Raw genomic sequence first — 20055 nt, 5'->3', positions numbered from 1 at the left:
GTCCGACCCACACACACAGCTCGGAGAGAGCGAGAAATGTCAGCGACTATCTGCGTGTGAAGCTCAAACACATCCTGCACCGGTAGTTAAGCACGAGGGGAGGATTCAAAGCATTCAGGACTGAGGCAGATCTCAAATTTCCCCGTTTGAAAGGCTACTGAATTCCCCAGATTTTGCATTTCTAACCATCACACTTGATCAGTTGCAGATCAGAAGGATGAATCCGCCCTGCATTGTGTGGGATACAATAGGATCTATAACACAACAAATGCCTGATACCAAATACATTTAAAAGCATCGCATTTGTACCTGGGGGTAGAAGGATCCTCGGCTTACATCTCCCAGCACTCCGTCCTCAAAACAGGTACAAGCGAGCGCCTCTGCAGAACGGATCTCGGGCTTCGCCGCTCCGGATTTGACATATCCTTTGATGCCGGCCGGTGGGTGGGTGCAGCACGGCGTTCGAACAATCCCCTCGCTCCCAGCGGACTCAGCCTTTCAGAGCCATTTCCTCGTTTACACTAAAACAAAAGGCCACTCAGTGGCTGCTTCCACAGCGGCTGAGCCAAGAGCAAAGGCACAGATGTTGCTGCTGTGAGTCAGTCCCCCTGCCCGAGCGCACGCCCCTTTTCAACACCCTCGTTCTTATAGGACACAGCCCAAGCTCAGGCCACGCCCCTTCTTTCCTGCTTTCTTTGGGTTGTGCGTGTGTGTGTGTGTGTGTGTGTGTGTGTGTCTGTGTGTGTGGAACGACTGTAGGTTTGGTCACAGCAGAAGAGCTGTCGAAAGGAATGCCTCGAGGTCTGTACGCACGTGTTTGTGTGTCTGTGCAAGTGTGTGTGTAGCCCCCGCAATCCAAAACCACAAGTCTTTCAAGGCTGTCAAGCATCCCGGAGAGGGCAACAGTGTCAGCCCCACAGACACAAGACGAGACTTGATTGCGTTGTCCTTCGGAGATAAGCTCGGCAAATGCACACACACAAAATAGGGGCCGTTCTGCCTGTTTGTCTCCGGAGGCCCAAAGGTCTTCATGCAGAAAATCTGTTTTAGATTTATTTGTTTTTCCAACAGCACCAAACATGCGGTCTACCTAGAGCCGTTTACAAACAAAATGGAGAAATCTGAAAGCACAGACAGACCGATGACAGATAAGCCATTTTTTACTTTGGCCTATTTCCACAGGTCTTTCTTTTGGCTTCCAATCTGAGTATCCCCTCACATAAAGGGATGTAATTTAAATTAAATAATAATAATCAATTAACTGAAGCATAAAACACATTCACACATTTCTCCTGACTATAACCTAAGAAAGAATTATTTGTGAACTCCAGAGAAGATCAAGTTTGTTTTTGACCCCCATGGTCAGTGTCCCAGCTCAAATCACGGAAGAGCAGGGTGGTAAACATCACAAATAGCCAGTACTTGAAGTTCAGTCCTGTGCTCACCAAGTATAACCCGTGTCTTTAAATTAGAAAGCACACAACGACAGATTATTTTCAGTCGGCACCTCCTACTATCTCTTGCCACACAAACCCCAATCAACAGGAAACAATGAGGGTAGGCGTCACCTCTCACAGACCCACACGTTCCATTTCAGTTGTTCGAACGGAATAGCCATAAGCTCTCGATCTGTGCCCCGTCTGTCTGTTTGAAACGCTATCGATCCGCCCATACGATGTCTCACGGAACTGAACTCAACTCAATCTCCCGTCACATGCCTTGCCACAATAGTTCAACTCGTCGATGCATCACACCGTCCCTGCTGCATGGAGGCTTCTGAAACACGAGGTGATGGATTCAACAATGACAAGCTGTAAATGAACCAGGTCTCAGGAGTGCCGTATCAGCGCGGTCGGACAAGCGCGGAAGATCAGAAAGCTCATAAAGCTGTACTGCAATATCTTATCTAGTCCATGAACTGCCCCCTCCCTCAACACAATCATTGTATGACCCGTGGAAGAGTTCCACATCCAAAAACAAACAGGATTTTAAATACTGTTCAGCCATCTCCAAACCAACAACACGGGCTGGCTGAGGGAAGGTACGGCCAGAGAGATAAACTTATGCTCTCGAAGAAACTTCCACAAAGCAGGCTCTCATGTTTTTGCCAAACCTGTAGCCGGAGAGACTCCCTGACTCACTGCCAAGGGAACGACTTGATAGCGATCGCACTCAGATACACATCGTCCGTACAGCGAACCGGCACAACCACTCAGATGTGGAGCACGGGGGTGCATTTCTTATTTGGCAAACCATTTCAGGGAAAATGCAATCTAGCACAAAGTAGTTCTACCAATTTGTGTATTTCTACTGGAGAATTTTAATGTACTGAATAATATATACTGCTGTCTGCCCAACCTCCCCTCACACTTCACACGGATTACAAGACTTCAAATTTAAATCATTCGAGTTTTTTTTATCCCCCTCGGGATTATCCCAGCGAGCGTTCTTGCCGCAGTAAGCAAAATAACCCTTTCCTGCAACTGAATTCAGCAAATTATGACCTACATACTACACCCATACCGATCCTGGATATAAATATATTTTGGTACTTAAAAAAAAACTAAAGCAAAGAATTAGCTTCCTCTACAAAACATTTTCCCTTCAAGAAATTATCCACTATTCAGTATAGCATCTCCTTCCTTGAATCAGACATTAAAATGCACATTATAATTATTTAATGTGCTCCCCAGCACATTAAATAATCCGTATATAGAGCAGCTTTAAGATTTCACAGCTTTTAAAAGGACATCGTGCTGCTGTGAGCAGCTCGAGCACAGCTGGAGCCGATGTTTAGGGTGACTTCATCTCTCTCTATAATAACACTGCTTCTGTACATTGTTTTGAATGCAAACATTACATGAATATTGATGTCACTACCTGAAAGCAACAATTAACTGATTGTGTCAGTTCAAGCAGTAAATTACTGGCTTTAAAAGTGATTGGAAACAAGATTTCAATATTTAGACTTCAGAAGGAGAAGGAACATTCATACACACCTAACACTGACTAAAATAACATCAATCTATTTTAAAAACACAGCGTTGACTCAATCTAATCAAGCAAATTCAAAATCTAAAAGCCCACAGAAAATGCACAACACTTTACTAGGTTTTAAGCTTTACAGATGCCGACCATAATTCAAAAGCAAAACGATGCGCAAACCATCTAGACAGTTTACACACACATAGAGACAGCTGAAAGTACAGCCAGCCAACGAGATGTCACTGTGCTTTTCTTCAGCTGCAATTAATTGATCATTCATAACCCTAAAAAAAAAAAAAAATCAGCGATGCCTTCTGGAAGGAACCCTCACTACTCCACACTACACAACTACACCCCTTCTTCCTTTTAATTAAACGAGAGTCCAACGAGGTGAAACGCAGAGCGATCGGTTCAAACAACCGGAGCCTGTTGCCAATTATTAACCCACGTCTGAACGCTGAGGCCGATGCACCGCAGCTCAACCAGATCTGACAAAAAAAAGGCGTCGGCTGCCATGTCACACTCCTTATAATTTTCGAACTAATCATCGGAGAAAGTAAAAATAGGACTTTACGCATCTTTTTTGGCGGCGTATCACAAGTAACAGCTGCCTTGGAGACATTTACAACAACGAACGCACTGTTTCCCATTCTGTACGGCTGATCGGGGACATCACTCGGGCATCACATGGGTTTCTAGAGATTCGGGGGGCTTCAAAGGAGAGGAGGATAGCCTGTAGCCCCTTGCAAACTACACTGAACTGCATGCCCCTGTGATTCAATGTTTCAAAGGTTTTACGAAACATCATGTGCATGCTGGTGAGCTCATAGTCTTGGAATTCAGTTTTTATTGAACTTTGTGAATTAATTAATAATAAAATAAACTGGTGTCCCTCCCATTTGATTGGTAAAGCTATATGGTATTTATACATTCAGATATTAATCCTTACAAAACCACTACAACATTTTAAACTATATTCATATAACCAAAGGTTTCTGTAAACACATATATAAAGGCTCAATTGTCTTCCTGTATGTAGGAGTGAAAGTTAAAGGGTTAACTAATACATTCAGGATGTAGTTATGTGGCACATTATCAAATCAAAAGGGATAAAGTGTTTTTCCATTACGGCAAACGAGAATTGAATCATGTGGCCCTTAAATTATATATGCTTGCATAATATGATGAAGTATTACTTTACTGCCTAATGTTTGCTTTTTTTAACCTCACCGAGAGAAAATATATAAATATCCATCTAAGTATCGGAGCATGAGAGAATAATTCATGCCAAACTGGGTCAACGCGGATCAATACAAAGACTCTGATCGTGATTTTGAACCGTTATTCTTTAATAAAAGAAAGACGAGAAACTGAAAAGGCCTGAATAACTGTTTTCTTCAGGGAATGAAGTATTCTGCAGTGGAATCCAGATTTCATTATAAATATACATTAACAACCCACTTACTTAGCAAAATCGCTCCTGCGAAAAAGAGAGAAATCTGATTTTAATGAATCCAATAGAAATTACTGGCAATTCAAAGCATTTTTTCCAGTGGTTTCATCTTTAAAAAGAATAAATAAATATGACTTGAGGCTTGGGACATATGCATCGCACACATTACATCGGGATTGTATAGAAAGCCGAGACATTTTTCCACAAAAGAGCAGGCAACTCGTACCAGATCGGTGCTGCTTTGTGTTAAGCGAGTGTTTATGCAAAGTTTCAACGATCCTTTGAACAACAACAATGAAGCAAACACAAAGCGAGTGTTGCGTTTTTGTCCTTGGCACTACTGAAGCCTAATTAGTATTGGATACAAATTAAATCCCTTCACACAAACACACACAGACAAAAGGTCAGCGAGAACCAGCTTGCAAAGTACACTTTAACAAGTAATTATGTTGTTTCACTAGTGGTGGAAAGTTACTATCTTGTTGGATGGTTAAAATATGAATTACAATAAATAAATAATGAAATTAAAATGTATGTTGTTTCTTTGTAACCCAATACTACTTAAGGCCAAGTCTTTCCCAATCAGACAGCCTTTCCCAATGATATGATTACAAGGCAATGCCATCCACTGCAGAACAAACAGCGACAAGATAATCAGCTCAGTAGGAGAGTAATTTCACCCGAGCTGTAAACACTGCTCTCCCTGACGGCCTTGTGGTTTGTTTTGCTGCGGTCTACATTCATCAGCGGCCTAAAGTACAGCGCTGGGGCCCCGCCGGTCCCTCGGGTTGGCCGATCAGAGTCGTCATCCTCCTACAGTCACATCATTACAGTCATGAGGTTTAATCTTCGCCGGTTCTCATCGACTCATCTTCCAGGAGAGCGGAAACCCGATGCCCGTTTTGACACAGACCGCGTCTCGTTTCGACCGTCTGGCTGACGGCTTGTGAACGGCACAGAGTTCACGGCAAGAACAAAAGCCGGTGACACACATGCGGTCCGAAAGACACGGCCCTTCAAACCAGGAATAGCACATCTGGGGTCTGGTACACAGCCCGTGGAGTTCCAGGTGAGCGTAAGACCCCAAGGGCACGTTTTACAGACCCAGATGATCCAGCATATACACATAATCTCATTCCAGGTATAATCTAGCTGTTCACCAGTCAACTGTGGATGGAAGACTACAAAACCAGAAGGAACATTTACAATAAAGGCACGGTTAAATATCCGGGTTGGTTACTTTCACTGGTTTCAATTTCTTCCAGCCATTACTTTCTTCTTCACTGTATGAAAGTTATGTAACCATGTCAGCACGTAAATGGCACACTGACTGTTTAAAACAATACCCAAGGAGGGACACATCAACTACATAAGAGGATCAGTAAACCCAGGGATTTCAGTGGCAAATAAACACAAAACATAACGCCACAAAGCACGACTAGCAGAGTACTTGTGCGAGTGGCATGTAAACTACCTATAGCAGGCCTACGTCTTCCTAGAAGAGTGAGCTTAACTGTTATCGCCGGGGTCTCCTTCGAGGGGAAAGGGCCTGAAAGTCTTTTCTTTCCCTCCACTCAGGAAGGGTGTTGACTTTCAATAACACAACTAAACTCCACTTACCGGTACATCCCGTTGCGAGTGTCTCTGCTCTCGCCTGCGTTTGTGTTGTTGCCATCAGCTCGGCTCCCCCAGGGCTGTGAAGGGGAGGCCAAGGAAAACGCACACACACACAAAAAAAAAAAAAAACGCCTGCGTCTGCCGTCTCAGAGCCGCCCTACAGGCAGGGATGGGCAGGAGACGCAAAGCAGCTCCCAAGTGAGAGCCAGGTCTGGTCGTGTGGGAGTGCGTTACTGTGTTTATAAACTCACACAGGGACCGAGGTGAGCAGTAGACGGCGAAGAACAGGGGATGAGGTAGTCACAGGGGGCCACTGGAGACCGACTACAAGTGGGATTGGAGGTACACAGTGAGGGGGACAACTCTCACAAAGATTCATACAGTTCAAGTGCTTTCTGCCACCAAATTCCCCTTGTTATCAATCAATATTTTAAAGTCAGAAGAGTCTGAATTAGTATTTCCTAACAGTTGCAACTGCCATTACATCATAACACATTTAAATTACATTTCAATTATTGTCCCGTAAGACACTTCTGAGAAGACAAATGTATTTGATATTCAGAGGCATCTCGTAGGACATTTTGTCTGCCCCACACAATTATATATTAAAGATGGATTTAAAAAGCACTTAAATTAGTCTGAGACTAGAGTATATTTTACAGCTGAAATAATCAAATCACAAGAGTTTTTGAATTAGAATCTATACTCATCATAAACAAATTGCTGTCCTGTATGACAGACAACAATCTTTATTTTAATCACAGAGACAATCTATTCCATGAACACAGAACGCTAAAAATAAGAAAACGCCAATAAAAGTAGAAATGTAGGGATTCCCAAAGGAACACTATACTTTGTACGATGGCTGACATCACTGGATTGCAGCTTCCTTCTGCTTCAAAACCAGAACATGATACTCCTCAACAACGCACGCCAGGGACACAAATTAAGACACCAGACAGTGACCGAGGATCGGATCACACCCTCCAAGTTCCCGGAGCGGAACGGGCGGCGCACTGCTGTGTGGCTTGGGCCTGGAAGGCAGTTTCACAAGACCAGACACGATTATCTTGTCATGATCGCAGCCAGAAGTGTTCTCTGTGATTCGCAATGTTGTTTAAGGAAAAAAAATGCATCTAACTGGGCCAGCGTCCTGCAGCTGATGCACAGCAACCAAAACAATCGGGGATACTGCTGCGATTCAGGTCACCACGGTGGCTACTTGTCATTGAGATAAATTAAAAATATGTTCTATACATTCATACACATGTGAGTTTGCATTTTCATAATTAATTTTTAATGATCTGATGAAAGTCTGCATGTAAACATTGGCGCCATCATCATCAACAACAAAAGTACGTTATCTCCTTCTTGCCTGAAGGTCCTGAATAATTTAGAGACATCAGCTAAACGGCCTGCTGCGCTACAGAGCTTATCTCTCCGTCGTAACCCAGTTTGGGAGACAAAATGGCTGGTTAATTGTAGGCAATTTTGTTTTCAGGTCCATCGGGAACGCTGGTTCACTCTCCACAGCCGTGCAAATGGGCAGAATCACCAATCATTAAAAAAAAGTTCCCCATATTTGTCGTTGTATCGTCATCAACTCCCTTTAGGAATATATTCGTGGTTCTGACAGCGAGGTAGTTATAGATCACACTTTATTCGTGATTCGTCTTGGGTTAATTAGTTCTGAATTGGTTTCACGTTCGGTGGAACAGCTGTGGCAGATTAAAACTGTAACCTGGGTTCAAAAAATGCTACTTGTGCAGAAATCCCCCCTTTCAGCGTGACCAGACAACTAACCACATAAAAAAACTGTTTCAGCAGTCGCCTACTGTATACGCTTACACAAAACACAATGCAGGTTATGCCACTACACAAGCCATAATTGTTCTCCTGAAGTGCTTTTCAAATCGCAAATCCACTACTTAGGTCTAGCAGTACATTTCTGAGCACTTCCACTGGAGTTAAAGCCATTAAGGACACTAACAATCAAAGCGAGAACCTTTTATGGGGAGGGCGCGTTTCCACCCCGACCATTATCAAACCCCTTGATCTTCAACATCCAGCCAGAGCAGGAACAAAAAGACAACATCTTCAATGCGCCCAAGAGTTCTCAGAGCTATAAAAAGGGGCACAAAATCCTCAAGCGCACATCTCAGCCACGCTTTTGTGTCGGCCGCAGAGCAGTTAGTGTAGCCCAGACTGCTGCCTTTCTCCCGCACCAGCACGACACTTTAGTTTGTTAATTTGTGCACTCCAATCTCATTATCATGCTAATTAAGGGCTTGAAGTCCTTGCTCAGCTCCCAACGGCCCCGTCGAGATCCTGGCACTGGCTCGGTCGTTTAAATAAAAATGAGGACACAGCCTGCCACGGCAAGTGTGACTGATCATGGCTTCACCGAATCTCCTGCCTAAATGTGCCCAATTTCTCACTCTGCTTCACAACAAAAATGGAGGAAAATGTATGTTTTTTCCACTGGTGCTTGGCAGTAAAGACGATGGACGATTCTTTTCCTGAAACTAGGTCAAAATAACTGGAACACCCAAGTTTTTAATAAAGCAAATCTCTCTCTCCTCCCTCTGTGTGTGAATAGCTTCTGAAACACAGCTGTAAAGCCGCTTACGACAGTGAGGAGACCGTCGCCAAAGCCAACTTCATACTTCAAAGCGCCCGAGAGCAGACTAGCGGCTCTGATAGGACATCAACTCCACAGTCAGGAGAGATCTTAAAAGAGGTCTTTGTGCCTTCATTCCCCACACAGCCTTCAGAACAAAACTTTGTGGTCAAAAATACACTTTGAAACTTTGATGTAGGTCAGGTATCCAAAAAAAGCATTCAAAGCTACTTCCAGGTCACCTAGTTCTCTCTCTCTCTCTCTCTCTCTCTCTCTCTCTCTCTCTCTCTCTCTCTGTGTGTGTGAAAGGTGAACGATTCTGGCGAGGTTATCAGGCTTCCGGTCACGTCCAGTCGACATTCACCTGCTATAAATACCAACCTACACACCTCCAGAGGTCATGACCCTATAGGGCAAAAAGGCTTCCCCTATAGCGTCTTTCTCACTCACTGTTATCTGTGTTTTGTCTGCCAAACAAGGAAAAAGGTGCATTCCAGTCACTGGACCGTTCCTCCACAGAGAGACAGACAGACAGACAGACAGACACACAAACAACACAACAACAATGCAGAGCAATGTGGCAGAGAGAACGGAAACTGACCAGCTGAAAAACAAAGTCACCATGTGGGGAAATATCACATATATAGACGTTTAAGAGGAGAAAAACACCTCAGTCTTTCCATCTCAGACCATCTCACACAGTGTTTTGCTGGAATGTGGGTGAAAACAAAGACAGCTTATCCTTGCCTTCATGGTAAAGAATTAGAAAATGTAAACTATAACCCTTATATAAAGACGCCGCTTGCTTTAACCCTTTGTAGGTACACCTCTACAGTACTGCAGTGGAGTTATTGTGCGTTTAACTGCGGATTAGGAGACCTAACTAACAAAAAAAAACTTGTTTATCCAACACAATTCTCCAGAGACTGTAAACAGCATCAGGTAAGGAATTATGTCCGGGCGTGAGATATACACAAAGCTCATTTAGGGCTCAAGACAGGTTTAATTGGGTCTTATCTGGGTCTCCACAGAACACTGCTGTTCTTAGGGTCTGCAGAGGCTAATCCACTTAATTAAACCCACATCTAAGCTGTATGGGTAACAAAATATTAACACTGTTGGGGAATAACGATTTAAATAACTTAAATAAAAATATATCACATCCTTTAGCAGATTTATGGCTTAATTACACAGATGTTTTCGGGTTAAATTGGCAAACAATGAGGGATTATGGTAAGCTGTATCAATTATACGAACTGAACTTCCCCAGATGGCGTCATTAAATCTCAACAGCCTACATATGACACCATCTTGGGGGTAAGTGGGACTGATCAAACCCAGCACAAAGACCACGAAGCATTCCAGCTTCAAGGAGAACTGGTTTTCCATTCAAGGAGTAAGCGACACCGCAAATATATACATCGCCCCCTTCCAGGCTTTCTTCAAATGACGTTCCCACACCTCTGGTGAACATCTGGCTCACCACGTCAGAAGGTGCCAACTGACACATGACTCATCACCAGTGCAGTCATCTGCGTCTGGCATAGGGAATTACCGACACAGGCCAGACACGTGCGGTTATATTGGATTTGATGTCCATAGAGCAGCTTAACACCTTGAACCTGCTGGTGCCCGGGAAGCACAGGAGTCGAGGAGGGAGGAGAGAGGAATTGTCTTACCAGCATTGTCCTCCAGCTTAGTTTTTATGTTCGAGCGGCCGCCAAAGCCACCAGCTGCCGATAAGTCGAGTTCGTTCGGCCGGCCGGGGCTTGAGGCGCTGAAAGAAGACAGCACATGCACGAGTGTCGCCCTGCTGAAATCCGACGTGCGTGTCTGTTTGGTCAGGACTGACAGAAACTGGACTGGAAAACGAATGGCTTATTTTAAACAGACACCCGGCGGCAATTCAAAAGCTTTCATATCCTGTGACCATGCTGAACGCCCCCCCGCAGAGCTACATTCGAGCAGATCTGAAATTGAAATCATAGAAAGTTTGTCGTCCACACAAAAAGTGCATGACGACAGGGGATAAAGAAAGGAAACCAAAAATCAGGATACATTTTATTTCAGTCCACAGGGGGAAGAAGAAACACAATGCTGTATTAAATGAGCAATACAAATATGAAGGGAAGTGATAACTTGAGAAGCTGCGATCCACAAGAAAGCGGAGACTCGACAGAATAAATTATCAACACCGGAGATAATTATCCTTTAATTGGTAAACACACAGCGAGCCGGGGACCGTTACCAGACACGAAAAACGTCTGAGGTAATTACCGACAGTCGAGTTTGAGCAGAAACGAAGGAGACACTAACCATTTTCTGTGGAATGAAAAAAAACAGGGGAAAAGGGTGTCAGGAATAAAGGGCTCATTTGTTTTCTCTTTCCTGGATGATAATTGTGGTATTTACACTATGAACAGTGATGGCCCACTGACAGATCAACGTGAAGAAGCTTGCTTGTGCAGAGAGGTGGCATTCTGTGCCCCCCGGTATACACAATATTAAATCGAGCTATTGTCTCGTCTTACTGAAGCACACTACATGAAGAATACCATATTCAAACACGCACACAGGCCTATTGTTACCCGGGCACCACTCTGGGCTAATCGGGGAGGTGATGGCAGGCCTTCAAGGCTTGTGGTACCAGTACATTAGTTTGTGTTAATACACCCAGCATGCTTTGCAATTCAAATTCAGCTGGGCAAATCTTTGATCGCAAAAACACGTAAAAAACATCCCTTTGTTATACTTGATATCGCCGGCACGTGTCAGAACTGGATATATTTCTGAAGATTGCTGTCGACAGCTCATCAGATGTAAATAAGCCACAGTTGATATTAAAAACACCCGGGAGCCGGATCAAAAACAGAAAATACAGCGTCGTCTTTTTTTTTTTTTTTTCTACTGCCCCGTCCCATCTTTATACAGTAATCTAGCAGCAAGCTTATGCAAATATATAATTTTAAATCAGCCGAGGTAAGCAGGTAGTTTAAACGGAAAGAAAACCGGTTTCTCTCTACATCCTGGATATATCCTCAAGAAAAAGTAATATATTGACATAACGACACGGGCTGCTGTCATTCAAACCACAGGGTTTGTGGTTTACAACACAGGATTACATGTGGAACTCTGCTGGTATCCTTCCCTTTCCTTCCTCTTTCTGAAAGTGTCTGTTGGTTGCCGAATTAATCGTCTAGCTTCTTCCTGTCCACATGCAGTTCTTGAACAATGTGAGCTATGCCACCCGAAACCCTACCTCAAGGTCAGGCGTCACTATCACACCGCCATCACATTTCCTTTCTTCTGTCGGCAGATCTGCACAATGCACAATCCAATCGCACAAAAACAAACCCAATGCGGTTTAGCACGTGACCGTATATACAACGATCGTTTCAATCGTGTGCGGCTGCCTCGTTAGCATCCCTGCTCTGGCTGCACATGACCCAGAGCCTGCATCACGAGACCAAAGCTGTACCGGCACCTTCTGTGCATCTACCAAACCTGTGCAAGATCTGAGCTGGGCATGGGACTCCGCTTTCCATACTGGGACAGTTCACTGTCCTTGTTTAGCACGGTTGAATCAAGGTTGGGGTCAGTTGCGCTTTTTCAATTCCAGTTCCCTTTTGCAGATCCACTCCAAAGTCCAGTTCTCTTTGCCATCGGCAGAATAGACAATCCTAGAGTTGGAGTTGAATTGAAAAAGGAATGGCAAAGGGAATTGGATTGGCAAAAGTGGAATTGACCACCAACCACCCTGCCATCGCTCTCACTCTCATGGACACAGATTAAGATCAGTCAGTAAACATGTCCTGGTGTTACAATAACGTTTCAATTTGCTCATATGAAAAGTATCAGAAATACAGATATTCAAACAGACAGCCAGAGACAGAGACCTAGGGTTTGAAGACAGATTATAAATGAGGGAGTGGTCTCAGATTTGATGGAATCCGAATACCTCCTCATTTTTGCAAGTTAACCTACTGTAACAGACAGTGCAAAGCAAAGGAGCCACATAAAACTGAAGAGTTTAACAAAGTAACCATTATATAAAGCTATATTGTTCTTTGATTGTTGTTTTTGGGGAACAGAAGATCCACTACTAATGTTCCAAAAGAGGAATAAATATTTAATCATCATTGAAAGGTTTGAATTATAATGAATTAAAACCTCTGAGAAAATGTTTTTGGAATGGGTTAAATATCCACAGAATAAGAGTCTTGTTTATAAACAAACACGTATAGTGGTAACAAAAAGCATAATGTAATGCAGACAAAGAGTCTAAGAGTCATACAGATATAGATAAATAAAAGGAACGGCACCAACTTAGTAGATTATGTTTTATTTGTTGATGCAAGACGTAGACAAAACCTGCGGAAACAATTAGGATTCCCCAGTGTTGTCTCTCCTTTCACTTAATTGAAAAATAACAACAGCCATGCAATTATGTCTATGATGAGTGAAATTCAAAACGCAATTAGTTATGCCTCCTCCCAAAATGCTGACTTTCAGAACCGGTGCCAAGGTTTGTGAACAGACTGCATAACGACCCAAATCAAAGGGCTTTTGAAGGGTCTGGACATCTCTGTGTGAATTTCATTACCCATCTTTTTTTTTTTTTAACTTTGCATTAAAGCACAGGTTTAAAATCAATATTATCCCTTCTACTGGAGCTTTTAAACATGAAAAGCCATTTTTATTGGCAACTGGTCCAAGGTAAAAGGTGAACATCATAAATGCACTTTGTCTCAGAAATTAAAAGTATGTTTATGCCCTTTGTTTAAGTCTGTTTAATCACTGGTTTGAAGGCTATGTCATTCTAAAAAAAGAGCCTAGAAGGCTAAATAAACACTCACGGTTTAGAGTTATTAGCCTCACTGAAGGCATTTTGCTGAAGGATAATGAATGCCATTAGACCAGCGTTCTCTACAATGATTTAAACCACTTGAAAATGTATCGGAAACATTACTACAAAACTGATAAAGTTGCTGATCCTTGATACTATTTTTAAAGCACATTCAAATTTACCAAGATCAAAACCCAGTACGTTCCCAAAAACCTAGCCAACCTCATAAATGGCATCTCAACTGATGTAAGCAAGATGTGTCACACAGAGGAAGTGAAAATGTAGAAGACAGTCATGTTTTTTTTAATGGGTGGATCACAGAATCCCTTTTAGCTTCCACCTTTAATCCACCACAGAGTGAAACGCAAGCAAGAAATCCCACTATCGCCTCCTGGCACGGTTTTCACATATTCTCAAGTTGAAATATTAGCTCATGACACAACATCTTTAATTGGAGTGTTCTCCTACAACTCCCGTCAGCATTTCTTTTCCTTGATCTTCCTCCGCAAATCTTTCTAAAGCTTTACCCTTACACCAGCAGAATTTTATTTTGGCAAGCTTTGGGGAGCTCTGAATGTGGTCCAGACGATAAGAGGATATTGTGCAGAATGGTGCAGATGCCCAATTAGTATAAAATTAAGAAAGGGTGTCTGGGAAACCACGGCAGAATTTATAATCTGTCTGGCGTGAACTGAGACAGAGGTGTTTGTGATGCAGGGGAACAAGACAAGAGTCTTCAGCAATATGGGTGCGGATCTGCGTTTGACTTAAGTATTTCCTATGAATGATAACGAAAGCATGACAAAAACAGCAAGAGTCATTTCAGGTTGCAATGGAAGGAAGTAGATGACCAAAACACCCACAGCTGACTGTTTAAAAACCTCTCCACCGAGATGGGAGACAGAATCTTTGGATTTCCACCATTTCGCCATGGCATGTCGGTAGTGTAGGAGTCGTTGACCTTGGAGGTTTTTCCGCACGTGCGAAGGGAAGCTATTCACGCCAGTAAGACGGATTCGTGCCCGTAAGCAGGGGAGCTGAGCCCACAGAATCTCAACCCACCCGAGCGCTGTGAGGTCATCTCAGGATTAAATCTTTTAATCACTGTGTGCTTGGCAAAACTCCAGTTTCGGTCCAAAGAGGAAACGCAGTTCACAATGTTAGCATAAACACAAACATCAGTGGGCCGCTTTACCATTGTTGATACCTTTTTGTCAAGCCACTGACATTTCTGTTCTTCATCATAATGGATGGATGGATTTATTGGACTGTTTTTATACATTTCAGTGCATTTTGGTTGTGTGTGTAAAGGCTGCAGTCTTCCAGAAGATGCAGTAGGACCCAGAAATAATCATGAATAAGTCATAAGGCAGTTTATTACTTCTCAGACACTGGATTCCAAGAGTTGAACTAAATATATGAAAGGTATTATGTGATGGCTCAATAGGTGAAAGAACAGCGTGAATCTTGCAATGTGTGGATAAATAAATACACAAATACAAGAATCAATGATGAGAAGGTTTAAGATGTTTAAATCAGCTTCAAAACTATCAAGCACCAAGTTTATTCACACAAGTGAAATTCCATTCTATCTATTCTCTTCTATTACTCCACTTCACAGATAATTTAGTCTGCAGTGTTTGCTTCCTTCTCCTTAATACATCAAGTGATCTTCCACAAAAAACATGACTAATACCAGCAAGCAGAATCAGTAAACTAATACCTAACAAGTAGGTAAAGCAATAAATAAATGTATACATGGATTAAGAGTGTGCACCCAAAACACCGACTCCACCCCCAGAAGCACAGCACAGTAGAACAGGGACATTAAATTAACATCTGGTGGTGTGCAGTTTTTAATTTCCCCTTACAAGCCACGCCCACAACAGCTGGCAGAGAGGAAGGACACTATCAGCTCCACAGATACAAAACTGCAATGCTCGGCATGCCAAAGGAATCCATGTCGGTTGCTGTCTACTTGATGACAATGATGTAAAACTGCGACTTATTAAATGAAACACAAGATGACACAGTGTGACACATTTTCCATCAACTTCCTTCCCACCTGCCTGTTCTGCTACTGATGTTCAAAAACATGTAGCTGCATAGCCACTAATTCATGACTACATTATATATTACATACAACAAAACGCTGTAGGAAAATAAGATTATCATTGCATTGGTTGAAGATTAACTGCTCAAAAAAGCAAAGCAATTGGACGACAGTGAATGTATCATCCAGTAATTAAAAATGAAACATATCAAATGTTTACATCGATCAGAAATCCTCCCACTGTAGTTAAATGTAATAAAGCACATACTTGTCCAATTCATACGCACACCAGGATGTAGATTCACCGATCGCTTTCAGCCTCACCAGCTGTACTAATATCCTGCATGTTAGCACCGACTCACAAGAAACACTATCAGCTTCAATTCACACAAAATGATTTGCAAAATCATGCAGATTGTATTGTAATCATTAATTCTGCAAAGTGCATGAACTGCAAAACCCTGGCTGGCATCCAAAGCATCCCAAATGCATTTAAAAAAAACAACATACACAATAAATACAACATGCAAATTACAGAATATGAATAATGAATTTGACAAACAATATTGAATACACAAAATCTACAAATCAAAGGGTGCACGTGCCTTAGTGCATATGTATGCAATAATGTCTAGCTCGACACAGCTGCTTTGGCTTTACCTTTGCTCTGCATGTGTGTGTCATGTTGTCCCACCCATCTAACCTGAGACTGCGGCTTCCATTCTGCTTTCTAAGCGACTCACCGCAAACACAACCCTGGGACACACTCTCGGGTGCACTGGGCTTTCTTCTTCCAAATTCCCACAACATAAAAAACACCTCAGACACGGTCGTTTCTTACCTCGGAAAGAGACCCATCATCCGAGCAGGCTCCACAGTTTCTGGGTACAATAGCGATCTGGCTGAACACAATGCTGCCCGCCTGTGCGGCTGCAGGTGACATCATCCCTTTTGGCCAGATAACACAGTGCGCATGGACTGTCGATAACAGGCCGCGGGGTGACCTGGGAAATGTAGTCCCCCCGGCGCGGCGCCCGCCTCTAGATGTCAAGGGGACAAAAGAATCTCAAAAACTACACTACCCAGGATGCCCTGCGAGCCCAATCCCCCACCTGACTCCGAGCTGCAGAGATAAGAATGGGAGATTGTCACTTTCTGTCATTAAAAACAACGCGCTGTAATTATGGAGGAAGGTGAATGTGTTGTTAAACACGTCTGACATTATAATAAAGACACAGACGAGGCCAGTCTGTTTTGTTTGGACGAGACCTCGGCGTCTGTGCTTTGGATCATCCGACACGTCATGGGGGGGGGCTCATTATGCCGTCTGCTATTCATTGTTACACCAGTGTTGCCAGATTGGGGGATTGTGGCTACATTTCTAAAGGGGGACATCTTAGGGGATACATTTTTTTTTTCACCCGGGGGGATTCAGATTGAAATGGGAGGATTTCATGTGAGGTGTAATTAGGTTCTTAGAGATATTTTATTACCCCCCCAGGGGACAATTAAGTACCCCTGACAAATCAGCAGCACATCCCATAGCCGGTGGACAAATCAGCACCCAAACCCCACTAAATATTATCATAACAGTATAAAACCACTTTTCAGTACATTTTTTAAATGCTGGGTTGTTTTTGGGGCAGAAATATGTCATTTGGGGGATTTTAAGGACCAGTTTGGAGAGGAATTAAGGAGAGGACTAGCTGGCAATACTGACTCCAGCTTATCAACTTAATAAAACAATGTAGGACTGACTTAATAAATTCAAATCAAATATCTGAATGAATGTCTCGAAATAAACCCAAACCAACAAACCAAATGCCTGGATGATTGTGCCCCTGAAAAGATGCTAGCATTGATGTGACTGTCTGTGACCGACACATTGCTCTGGAACCTTAATGAGTTCATGGGAGTTCTGATGTATAATTATTAATGACATGTATATATTAGCTTTTATCAATCCCCACAGTTCCAGAACATGCTTTTGCTCTCAGGACACAAGAGTGGCGCATTTGAACCTTAAGAAGGCTGGCTGTGTTTTCAACGTATGACACTGCCATCATTTCTATTTCTTCATGTATGTGCATAAACCACAGATCAATCTCTGATAAACAGCAGGGGAGAGAGTGTTATTGAGAAATTAATCAAAATGAAAGCATTACTGTGTATTTGCCACGTGTGCATAAATCCATTTGATTTCCTATATCCAATAATTGATATATAGTTAGGAAAATCACATCTCTGAAGCACAGATATTTAGTTTTCTTTTAATGATCAGAGATCCCTATAAGTCGGCATCAGAGAACAACCATATAATTCCAGACAATAAATAAGACCCTTTCCATGTATTCTGATATTGACATCTTTTGTTATTTTTAAACAGCCACATAAACTCAATATAAGAGTGTGATTGGTTGCCTGGAAATATGTCTATAAAGAAACGGGTTCTTTCATTTGTGATCTCAGGAAAAGGTCAGGAGAGATAGTCTGGTCTGTTCTGTGGTGAGATGTCTATCTAGTTAAATAGTTTCCTTGTTTTCTGCACAACATTTCAGTGTAAAGAGATTATCCGTGTCTCTCAATCGGTGCTGCATTCGTCAAGATTCAATTAGGGGCAACGCGATCACTTGAGTTATATTACATCTCACACAATTGCCAAATTAATACATTTCTGCGTGACTTTAAAACAGGAGTCCCCTCTGTTTTCCTGCTCGGTGGAAATAAAGAAGAAAGTATTAAAATAAAAAAGATTGTAATAAAACGCCTGTCAGGTCACATTTCTACTTCTAAAGAATGCTTTTAAAGGTGGTGCGGAAAGCAGATGCAATTTTTTTCTCCACTGTGCTTTGCACGACCAAAACAAATCCCTGACTGTATCTGAAGCTGTAACAGGTATTGTGCTTACTTTCACCAAATAATGACCCTGGAAGCAACACCTGTGTGGGGGATGAATCCACACGTCTAAAAATAGATGTCAGATTTCTAATACTTTTAATTTTCTAATACTGCTGTTCCTTAAGATAGACTTCACTGGAGAGAATATAGTTGGGGGAACGAAAAAGAGGATAGCTTTTCCAACCAACAAACACAATGTTTGTGCCAGCAAGGACAGGTTGCACGTCTCTCACAGGTATATTATTGTGGAATTAATGGTTCAAGTCAAGAAGAAAGTGTGGAATGTAATGTAGTGAAAATAAACATATAAGAAGAACATAAGAGAGTGTCCAATCGAGAGGAGGCCATTCGCCTCATCGTGCTCGTTTGGTGTCCATTAATAACTAAGTGATCAAGGATCCTATCCAGTCTGTTTTTGAATGTTCCCACATTGTCTCTTCAGCCACATCGCTGGGGAGTTTGTTCAGATTGTGACGCCTCTCTGTGTGAAGAAGTGTCTCCTGTTTTCTGTCTTGAATGCCTTGAAGCCCAATTTCCATTTGTGTCCCTGGGTGCGTGTGTCCCTGCTGATCTGGAGAAGCTCCTCTGGTTTGATGTGGTCGATGCCTTTCATGATTTTGAAGACTTGGATCAAGTCCCCACGTAGTCTCCTCTTGTTCCAGGGTGAGAAGGTTCAGGTCCTCAGTCTCTCAGTAGGACTTTCCCTTCAGACCTGGAATAAGTCTGGTTGCTCTCCTCTGAACTGCCTCTAGAGCAGCGATATCTTTCTTGAAGTGTGGAGCCCAGAACTGTCCACAGTATCCAGATGAGCTCTAACTAGTGCATTGTACAGTCTGAACATCACTGCCCTTGTTCTCAATTCTACACTTTTGACAATATACCCTAACATTTTGTTTGCACTAGTGTTTATAGGCAAGAAAACAGCTAATGGCATTCATTTATATGCCCAATTGCACAATAGTTCTTCATATGAGCATTTTAAGTATTATATTTTGGGAAATTAACATCCTTTAATTGAAAATATACACTGAACTAAGTATAAGTAATGCTGTTAATAAACTACTGCAAGTCTGCCTTGAAAGCACTTTGATCTTGTATCACGGCCTTTGGAAAACCGCACACTATAATGGTTATAGGATATGTAGATCGAGTTTCCAGATGCTTTTTAATCGCTTTGCTTTCATTCACAAATGTGGACTGTTTTTCTTCATTTTCTTCAAAATTAGCTCGTAAATAAAACACTTACAATAAATACTGACACTTAATTGAGTAAATTACTGAATTGCCGGACCAAGGAGCTGATAAGCATCTGCAATCTCTCAATCATCCTCCGTGCGTAGATTGGATGCCAGTATAGACAGAATAAAAATACTCTGCTAACATTAATATAAATCTGGAAGGAATTCAGCAGGGCTTATTCCATAATCTTTCCCGATCCCTGATCTGGCAGAGAAACAACATCGAGGAGAAATTGTCGGAATAAGTAAAGCCAAAAACAGCTTGGGGAAAAAAAAAATACAGTTCTGCCTTGTGAAAAGTGGAATCCAGCAAGTTAACACACAAAGTAGTCTATTAGTCTTGCT

At 42.4% G+C, this 20055-nt stretch overlaps 1 protein-coding gene across 3 annotated transcripts in view; it reads right to left on the bottom strand.

Annotated features, from left to right (window-relative positions):
* Positions 1–16539, bottom strand: part of daam1a (dishevelled associated activator of morphogenesis 1a) — a 63668-nt gene extending 47129 nt beyond the window's left edge. Inside the window, exon 1 of one of the 3 annotated variants that reach the window (XM_066694931.1) lies at positions 16416–16539. The gene's annotated coding sequence lies outside the window, so the exon portion shown is untranslated. Of the gene's footprint in view, positions 1–309; positions 599–16415 lie in introns of those variants that run through there. The other 2 variants (XM_066694933.1, XM_066694930.1) reach the window with 2 other exon arrangements.
* Positions 16540–20055: the final 3516 nt, after the last annotated feature.

Source organism: Amia ocellicauda, chromosome 21 (genome assembly GCF_036373705.1).
Source record: "Amia ocellicauda isolate fAmiCal2 chromosome 21, fAmiCal2.hap1, whole genome shotgun sequence".
Lineage (NCBI taxonomy): Eukaryota > Metazoa > Chordata > Actinopteri > Amiiformes > Amiidae > Amia > Amia ocellicauda.
The sequence above is the reverse complement of the archived record's forward strand: the minus strand, read 5'-3'. Positions and strand labels throughout refer to the sequence as shown.